Raw genomic sequence first — 9,478 nt, 5'->3', positions numbered from 1 at the left:
AAAAAAATTCTTTAGTCATTATTACTAATCCAGAGAGTTTTTGAAGAGTATGCTATAGGCTATATGCAAATACTATACCATTTATTTCATATGAAACTTGAGTATCTGGATGTAGGTTTCTCCAAGGAGTCCCAGTTATAACAAAGGCAACTAAGTATATATAATGACTAAAAATAGTTTCTATTCTGAACTGAATCTGGATGGGTTAAAGAATTTTCATCTGTCATCTTCTGTTTTACTGGCATATAGATTTTAATGAAATTCTCACTGAAAATTTCGATTAAATGAGTATTAAAACATCACCAGAGAATCGAAGAACAAATACGAAATAGGCAGCTTTTTCTTTGTGGCCTAAATCTTTCAAAAGGCTACTAAGTTTAGTATTCAGATGTTGTTTGAGAAACTGGAAGTCCTTATTCCTGCTAAAATACTTTATTCATTGTGAAAAGAACTGAAGATATATATTTAGTTTCTTTCTTAAATATATTAAATAATTCTTAAAAAGAAGAGATATGTACTTTATAAAGTACCACTAATATAGGTAATAAAATCCTATATTCTCATTACATTCAATTAAGTACCTAAAAAGTACTTTTTAAAAACTCTGTTGTATTCTCAAAAATCTAGAAATGAGGGGTTTTAAGCACATAAAATATATATAATAACATAAAAGCTAGAACAGAAGGTTGACGTGCTAATTCAAGATTTGCCCAGATTCAGATTAATGGAAAATTGACAATATGCGTATGTTGTATATTGTAACCTATAAGCCCCGAACACGTATTGTTTATATTCAGGTAGATGGAGTGTGATTCCTAATGGTACATACTTCCCAAAATTATGTCCTTTATAGCCTAGAATCAAAACTCCTTTTCTTTGTGACATGTTTCACACCCTTAGGTCATCTAACCCGGTTTGGCTTTTGCCATATTTCTCCACCATAATAAATATTATCCCATCAAACAAGACAAACTTTTTATATTATGAGGTTTGTACCTTTTTCACTGAACTATTTCATGAGTGGACTGGGGTGGGGGGGTGAATCGTATAACAATGAAAGAATTTTTGTTTTACTTTACAAAAAGAAAAGCAAACTGGGGGGAGGGGTGGGCAGGAAAGAAAGTGCAACAATGAATGAATGGAAATCCAAAGTCTCGGTAAACGTTCATTAAAATAAAAAAAAACAATAGTAAATACTTCATCACACACAACAAATATTTACTTTTCATGCGCCTTCAATGCAGTCTTCTATTTGTCTTAAAATTTTAAATTTACTGCTTTGTCTTAACCTGATTTTTTACTTCCATTATTTTTTATAATCCCTTATTCACCCACCAAATAGTTACAAAGGATGAATTCTATGCCAGGAATCAGGCTAGAATCTGGAAAACAGTTTCTAGTAACTCAGAACTTAGAAGGGAAACAAGCACCAACGTAAATAACAACATTCATGTAACACAACGACTGACATAAAAGATAAAAAAAAAACCCAAAAGATACATTATTATTTGCCTGTAAAAGGGAAGACATTCATAAATGATATGGTATTTGAGTTGAGCCTTCAAAAATAAATAAGGATTTGCAAATTCAAGCACAGAAGAGGGGGAATGAATATTTCAACTAGAAGCACTGGACAAATATAAGGGCCTCCAGTGACAATAGGTAAAAGTTTGGCTGCCAACCAATAGGGTAGCAGTGGTTCAAATCTACCAGATGCTCTGCAGGAAATAAGACAACGTCATTTTCTCCCATAATTATCACAGCACAGGCACCCTAATGTGGCAGTTCGACCCTGTCCTATACCGTTGTTTTAAGTCTGAATTAACTCAATGGGGCACAAAACATATACGCTGCTTTTTAAAAATAGCAATACACAAGAGATTACAATGCAAGAAGGCTAGGGGAGTGAACTCTAATTACTCATGGGGGGAAAAGCAGAAAGGTGTGCTGGAATCAATGAGACTGGTTCAAGACAGGGCTGCTTTACAAAGCGTCGCTATGAGTCACAGGTGACTCACCAGCACAGTTGTTATGACACACTCCTTTCGTGATTCTGAACCATGCAGTGTGTCCTTGCTCTGTTTGAGGACTGCTTCCTGGTTTAAGTGCACGTTTCGCATAAGCACAGTCAAGTGTTCTGAGATTCCCATTCTCCTCAGGGTTAGCCACATTTGTTGTGATCCAAAAACAGTCAAATGCCTTTGCATAGCCAATGAAATAAAGACAGACATTCCTTTGTTATTCTTTCCTTTCTGCCAAGATCCATCTGACATTGATGATAATGTTTCTAGTGCCACGGCCTCTTCTAAACCCAACTTGTATTTCTGGTTTTCTGTCAATGTACTGTTCCAGCGCTTTCTGGATAATGTTGGGTCACCTTTTTTTTTTGGAATGGGAATAATATAAATTTCTTCTAGTCAGTTGGCCAGGTAGTTGTCCTCCAGATTTCTTAGCACAACCTAGTGAGCACATCCAGGGCAGCATCTGTTTGTTGAAATATGTCATTTGGTATTCCATCAATTCCTGGGGCTTTATTTTTTGCCAATCCTTGAGAGCTGCGTCAATTTCCTCATTGATCATCATTGCCTCTTGATCATATGCTCTTTCTTGAAATTCTTCTGTGCCAGCCCATTCTTTTTGCTACAGTGACCCTGCATACTCCTTCCATCTTCTTTTAATACTTCCTAGATCATTCAATGTTCTTCCCATAGAATCCTTAAGTATTACAGCTCAAGGCTTAAATTTGTTTAGGTCCTTCAGCTTAAGAAATGTCGAGTGAGTTCAGCCCTTGTTGGTTTAGGTCTAAGTTAAAAAACACGGACTATTTGGGCAATAGCATTTACAGTGCCTAAAAGATTTCAGAAAATCTTCTAAATTATAAAACATATTTTGTTTGAACTTCAGATCTATAACTTTGGGAAGTGTTTCTCAAATATCTAAACTAGGACATTTTACTCTTCCTGCTGAACTGGATTACTTCACATTACCATTCAAGTTTTCTAAAATGAGAATTTTTACTTTACATTAAACATCTCTATGATATGTAATCTTTGGAGTTTTTAAAATAATAGTGTTCTTGCAAAGTATTTCATGATCTAGAGTTAGATAATAGTAGATGAAAAACTTAATTCCTAAATATTATAAACACTTTCCTACTCGAGAAGCACAGACAGTAGAATATTCACTTAGTAACACAGAAGTATTACCTGGTTTCTAAGGTACACCTTTACATCTAACATTCACATTCACATAGCCATAGAGTTGAAACTGACATTATGGCTCACCTTCCATGGAGTTTCGAAGGCTGTAAACAGCAAGAAAGGAGATATTTTCCATCTTTCTCCTATGGAGCTACTGGTGAATATGAATCACCTAAGACGCAAAGCCTTGAGATTAGCAGCACAATTCCCTATAGACGACACCACCAGAGCTCATGACATCAAAACTGGAATTCATTTGATGAGCTCTCAGAACATCTGCTGCTGCTGTTCATGCAGAAACACGCAAGCATTTCATATGTTAATCCGCAGTCCAGTAAGATTTTTCAACTAAAAATTTATGTCAATTCTCACAAGTAAAATCTATTAGATATCACTGATAAAAGTATTTTGAAGAAATTCTGCGTAGAAATTATGTATGCCGATGGCATATGGTAATAAACTCGGTTCTTTTGTTCAGTAATGCTTTCTGTCTAGTTCAACTACCCACTGCCTGCTTTCCATTAAGTGGTGCTTCACTGGTGTCACAGGAAGGAACTGCATTTTTCACACGGCTCAACATAATAGTTGATTTCTTTAATTTTCCAGTGTAAGGAAGCTCACTCCAACAATTCTCCAGTTGTTAAATATGATTTTGTTTTAGTATATTCCACTAAAAGGCAGTGGACAAATTAAAAATTTCTTTACAATCTCCAACAGCTGTTCCCTCTGTGGAAAGTTCAGCAACTGTAAATAGCCAATGTCAAGAAGAAGCACGATCAATCTGGGGGGATGAATTGGGGCTTAGAACGAGAAGTTCTCTCACTGTTGGTAGCATGCAGCTGCTCACGCTTTCTGCTCCATAATATTCTACCACATTTTGTTCAACATGTTATAATAAAAACTAAGTTTGATATCATACAAAAAGTGCTGTGATCCTGATTCACATTTAGGTGGTTCCAGAAATGGGTCATGGGCTTTAATAGAAACTCAAGAAATCATTGGCAGAATTCTCAGGATTGCTGAAAATAAGCTTTTTCAATCAATCTCTTCTTTCATTTTTAAAAAAAGAGTTAAATGTCACTGAGCCTTTTTTTTGTACCTGAGTTTAATGTTTCTTTTAATTATAGTTGTAGCTACAAGCTTTTCCAATAATCTTTAGTATGCTTATTAAATTATGCTTTAAGTAGGTCAGAGGTATAACCACCTCCTGTTTTGCCAAATACTATTTGTCAGTAGGAATCCTTTTTTAATTGTATCTTGAGTAAAATTTTACATACAAGTGTTCAGGTCATTCACTATAGGGTCACTATAGTCGTCTACTACTTGACAGCACCTAACAACAACAAAGAGAGAGCTCTGTTGGCCTAGTGGATAGAAGGTTATGCTACCAGGCCAAAGGTGGGTGATTTCAATCAGCAGTTCTCGGGCCTGGTTTTAACTGTATTTGGTCAAACATTCTTTTAAATGGTACAGCACTGGTCTGTCCATTTTCTGTACAGAGGTAACTCATGGTTACTGTGATGCTAAACACTGTGACACTGATGTGCCAAATGTGATAATGGTTACCCCTGGTGGACAGTGTTTGGTGGAGCTCCCCAATTAAAACCAGCTTGAAAGCAGGAGTGGCATCCATTTCTGAAATAGCTTGCCTCTGGAAATTCTATGAACGTGGAGAAACAATGAAAGTTATACAAGTGTTCAGGTCTTTAGTTCATAGAGTTGCTATGAGTTGTCAACAATTCGACAGCACCTAACAACAACAACAACAATTTGAGCAAAAGTTTGGAGAAGAAATTGGCTTTCCATTCACACCCACTTGGTTTTGTGACAATGACTGCAATCCCCAACACCACGCACTGTCTTTGTGCTTACTGTTTCCTTGTGTCCTTCTCTCCTATTTTACTTTGCCATAGGAGCTTTACCTCTGGGTACACGCTTCCTTTTTCATCTCATATGGCTGGTGTTTCAATGAGTGTATATGTATGTCCCTGATATGATTACTCACCTTACTGTCCAATCATTAGACCAAAAATTGAGCCATGGGAGTGAGTTCAGTTCCAGGCTTGAAGGGTGTCCCAGGATCATAATCTCAAGGATTCATCTGCATCAGATTAATAAACTTGATCTTTTGGGGGTTTTTCCTATTTTCCTCCCCATCCATGCAGGGCCTCTTATGGTGATGCTGTTTGTAGTTATTAGCAGTGGTAGCTGGGTACCATCTATTTCTGTTTTCAAGGTCATGAAAACTGGATCTGCATGATCCATTAGACTTTGGACTGATTGTTTCCATGCATGCTTTATTTCTTTCATTCTTCTTTGCTCCAGAAACATACCAAGAGTTTATGTTAGGATGCTATTCAAAAGCTCTTAACACTCCAGATTCTGCTCACTTAAGTAGGATGTAGAGCACTGTCTTCTTGGACAATGTTATCCCAACTGACCTAGGTGACACCTCTAACACTATGGTCCTGATTCTCAAGGCCTGTCGATTTATTCTCTCAATGGTTATAATGAAAATGTATTCATAACTTTGTCTCCTGTGTGTTCAACTCCACTCATGGATCTTTTTACAGCATGTATAAAATACATAAGCAGAACTATCCTCCATCAAACTTACATGTATTTGTGCTTGTGTGTGTACCTGTGTCACTGCCCTTACTTTTCTAGGATTCATACCTAATATTAGGATAGCTGTATCATATGGCATTTGTATTTCCAACTGTTTAAGGGAGTATCATACCATTTATTACAGTGGCTGAACGATTTTACATTTCTACAAGCAGTTAGTTATGGCTCGAGTTTCTTCAAACTCTAGCTAGTATTTTTTATTATCTTTATTATTTGTTTTGAACTTTGCTGAGTGTTGATGTGAGATTATATCTATTCTTTTTAATAGGTGAAATTCTATCATGTAATCTCCAGCTTCAACTCTGTTACCAAGTCCATATTTCCCAAATGCCAGTCATTTTGTGCTTCCAACTTTTGCATTCCAGTCGCTAGTTATTATTAATGCATTTTAATTGTATGTACAACCAATTTCAGACTGCAAAAGTTTGTCAAAATTATCCATTTTTTCATATTTAGCTTTAGAGATTGGTATATATTTGAAAAATAGTCTTCCTTGGATGCGTATGGATAGTATCCTATTATTATAGCATTGTGCTTCAGGATAGACCTTGAAGTGGTCTTTTTGATGATCATTCACCTTCAATTTTTTATTGCCAGCACAGGAGATCATGTAACTGTCTTATTAAAAATGACCACTGCCAATTCATTTCAGTTCACTAAAGCCTACAATGTCAATATTTATGCATTCTGTTTAATTTTGATGCTTTACCATTTTCCTAGATTTATACTTTGGACATTCCACTTTCCAATTGTTAATGCAAATTTATAGCTGTTCTTCCTCATTTTTAGTCTTTCACAGTAAATGAAGGTCTTTGACAGGAAATCTGCAGCTTTGGTCCTCTTAAAGTGCTAAAGAGCAAAGATGTCACTTTAAAGACTAAGGTGTACCTAACCCAACCTATGATAGATTTTCAATTGCTTCATGTGCGTGTGAAAGTTGGATAATGAATAAGGAAAACCTAAAAACAATTGATGCTTTTGAATCATGAAGCAGACAAAGTGTACTGAATACAGTATAGGCTGCAAGAACAAATGAATCTATATTCGAGGAAATACAATCATACTGCTTCTTAGAGGCAAGAATGGGAAAGCTTTGTCTCACACAGAGTGGGCATGGGAGGGAGGCTCTCATACTAGGCAAAGTAGAGAGTCAGAGAAAGACAGGAAGATTCTCAGCAAGATGGATTAACACAGTGACTGAAACAATGGGACTGAGTGTGGCAGAGGTTATGAGGATGGCACAGGATAGGGCAATGTCCAGGTCTGTGGTTAACAGGGTTGCTCCGTGATAGCTGACTCCATGGCACCAAACATCAACATCATCTAACATTTTCCCTCAATATTATGTATGTTAGAGTCTCTTAATGGGTTTTTATTTGCTTCTATCTCACATACTTAGGGCATATTCTTAAAAGTGGGTTTTTATTTGCTTCTATCTCACATACTTAGGGCATATTCTTAAAAGGGACCAATCCTTGGGAAAGGACATCATGCTTGGAAAAGCTGACGGTCAGCAAAGGAGGACTTGAACTCGACAAGTTGTACTGTCAGAGTGACTATAACAATGGACTTAAGTACAGCAGGGATGTGGAGGATGGATTAATAGAGGACAGGGTTTAGATTCGTTATTCATACGGTTGCTAGGAGTCACAGTTGACTCGAAGGCACCTAACAATGAAACTAACTAATGACTGTAAACATTTCCTTCTGCGTTTATTAGCTGCCTGAACATCTTTGCTGAACTATATGTCAGTGGGCTTGCTTTATGCTTCAGAAGTTCTTTGACTGAAGGCTATTACTGTATATGTGGAATCTTGGAGGACTTCATGCTACACCAAGTTGTTGGTGCAGATGTCACACAAGGCCATGATCTCACTGTCATCCAATAAGATGAGTAGATTACAACAGTCCTTCACGGCTGACTGGCTGAGCCCTAATATCTCAATCCTTAAAAAGAAGGAAGAGGATGACAAAAATCCCAAAATGGAATTTTTATGCTCTATTCTGTTTCATTATTCTACTTTCTATTATAATTAGTATGATCAACCTAGTAGACAAATGGTATGGTGAAAACTAAGCTAGCTGGGGTTGGGGTTGGGTTGGGGAGGGGAGGGCAGCAGGGAGAATCCCATTTTATATTAGGAATTAAAATACATACCAATTAATAGCAAAAAAAGTAAGAGACTATAAAAATACTAAAACAGGACAATGTTTAACTAATTTGCATTATCAAGAGCCTTAATAAAAAGTCAAAGATCCTAGAGATCGTAAAGGAAATGAAAATATTATTTAATTAAGAAAAATAAGCACTGAAAACTGCTATATGAAAAAATATAATGAATTAATGGAAAACAGTCAAAGAGGAGGTATTATTGTTTTATCAACTCAAAAAAACATGAATCTATAAATGGGAAAAGAAATTAATTGGCAATAATGAAGCACATAAGTATCAGTAGGGAGCTCTGGTGACCAAGAGTTTTGGTGCCAATACAAAGGCAAGTGGTTCAGTCCACCCTCTGCTCCACAAGAGACAGATGGGCATTTTCATCTCTTGTGATTTATACCCTCTGAAAACCCACTGGAGGGTCAGTTAGGAGTTGGTCCCTATTTGACAAAAGAAAACAATCAATGTTATTAAGATGCTTAATTTCCTCAATATAGTCACATTCACTTATTGCCATCAAGTCAGAATCAACTCAGTCTTGCTTGTAGAAAGTAAAGATGACCTGAAGCCTTGCTGCAGAAGATAAATAGCTACAGGCTTCAATATGGGTTTTATTTCAACATCAAATAATCAAACACCCTCATGACTGGACCAATAGCCAAATATTTCCTTTTTCTTGGATTCACAATTAACATCCATGGTAGCAGCCACCATGAAATCAAAAGACACGTTGCACTGGGGAAAATCTGCTGTCAAAGACACAGCCAAAGTACAACAGAACAAGGATGTCAGTTTAAAGACTAAGCTATGCCTGACTCCGGCCTTGATATTCTGAACTGCTTCCTATGCATCTTAAAGTTGGATGGTGAATAAGAAAGACAATGGAAAAACTGATGCCTTTAGTGGCCTAGTGGCAAAGAAGCTGTACTGCAATCCCAGACGTGGACAGTTCGAATCCACCAGATACTCTGCTCGAGAAGGAGGGACAATCTCCTCCTGTACCAGTCAGATCTGATTTGATAGTACACACACACACACACACACACACACATACAAAACAATAAAAATTTTAAAAAATATTGATGTCTTTAAACTATGGTACTGGAGAAGAGTATTGAATATACCATCGACTGCAAAAGAAAAAGCCTTAAAAGAAGTGCAGCCAGAGTGTTCTTTAGAGGCAAGGATGCTGAGACTTCACCTCATGTACATTTTCAGGAAGAACCAGTCCTTGTAGAGAGACATTATATTAGGGAAGGTAGAGAGTCAAGACCCTCAATGTGATGGATTCAGACACAACAGGCTTAAACATGACAGGGAGCATGAGGACGGTGCAGGACAAGGCTCAGATCTGTTGTTCATAGGGCCGCTATAAGTTGTCATTGATTTGAAGGCTGTGCTTCATTGACTATGCAAAGGCATTTGACTGTGTAGATCATAACAAACTGTGGCTGACTCTGAGAAGAATGGGAATCCCAGAACACTT

The 9,478-nt window shown here is 36.9% G+C and overlaps 1 protein-coding gene across 1 annotated transcript in view; it reads right to left on the bottom strand.

The window, feature by feature from the left end:
* The window catches only part of PPP1R9A (protein phosphatase 1, regulatory subunit 9A), a 347,596-nt gene that overhangs the window by 165,876 nt on the left and 172,242 nt on the right, over nt 1–9,478 (bottom strand).

This window comes from Elephantulus edwardii, unplaced genomic scaffold, assembly GCF_000299155.1.
Source record: "Elephantulus edwardii isolate Elephantulus edwardi_28Jun2011 unplaced genomic scaffold, EleEdw1.0 scaffold00007, whole genome shotgun sequence".
NCBI classification, from domain to species: Eukaryota; Metazoa; Chordata; class Mammalia; order Macroscelidea; family Macroscelididae; genus Elephantulus; species Elephantulus edwardii.
Note: the sequence above shows the minus strand (reverse complement) of the source record. Positions and strands in the feature narration are given on the sequence as shown.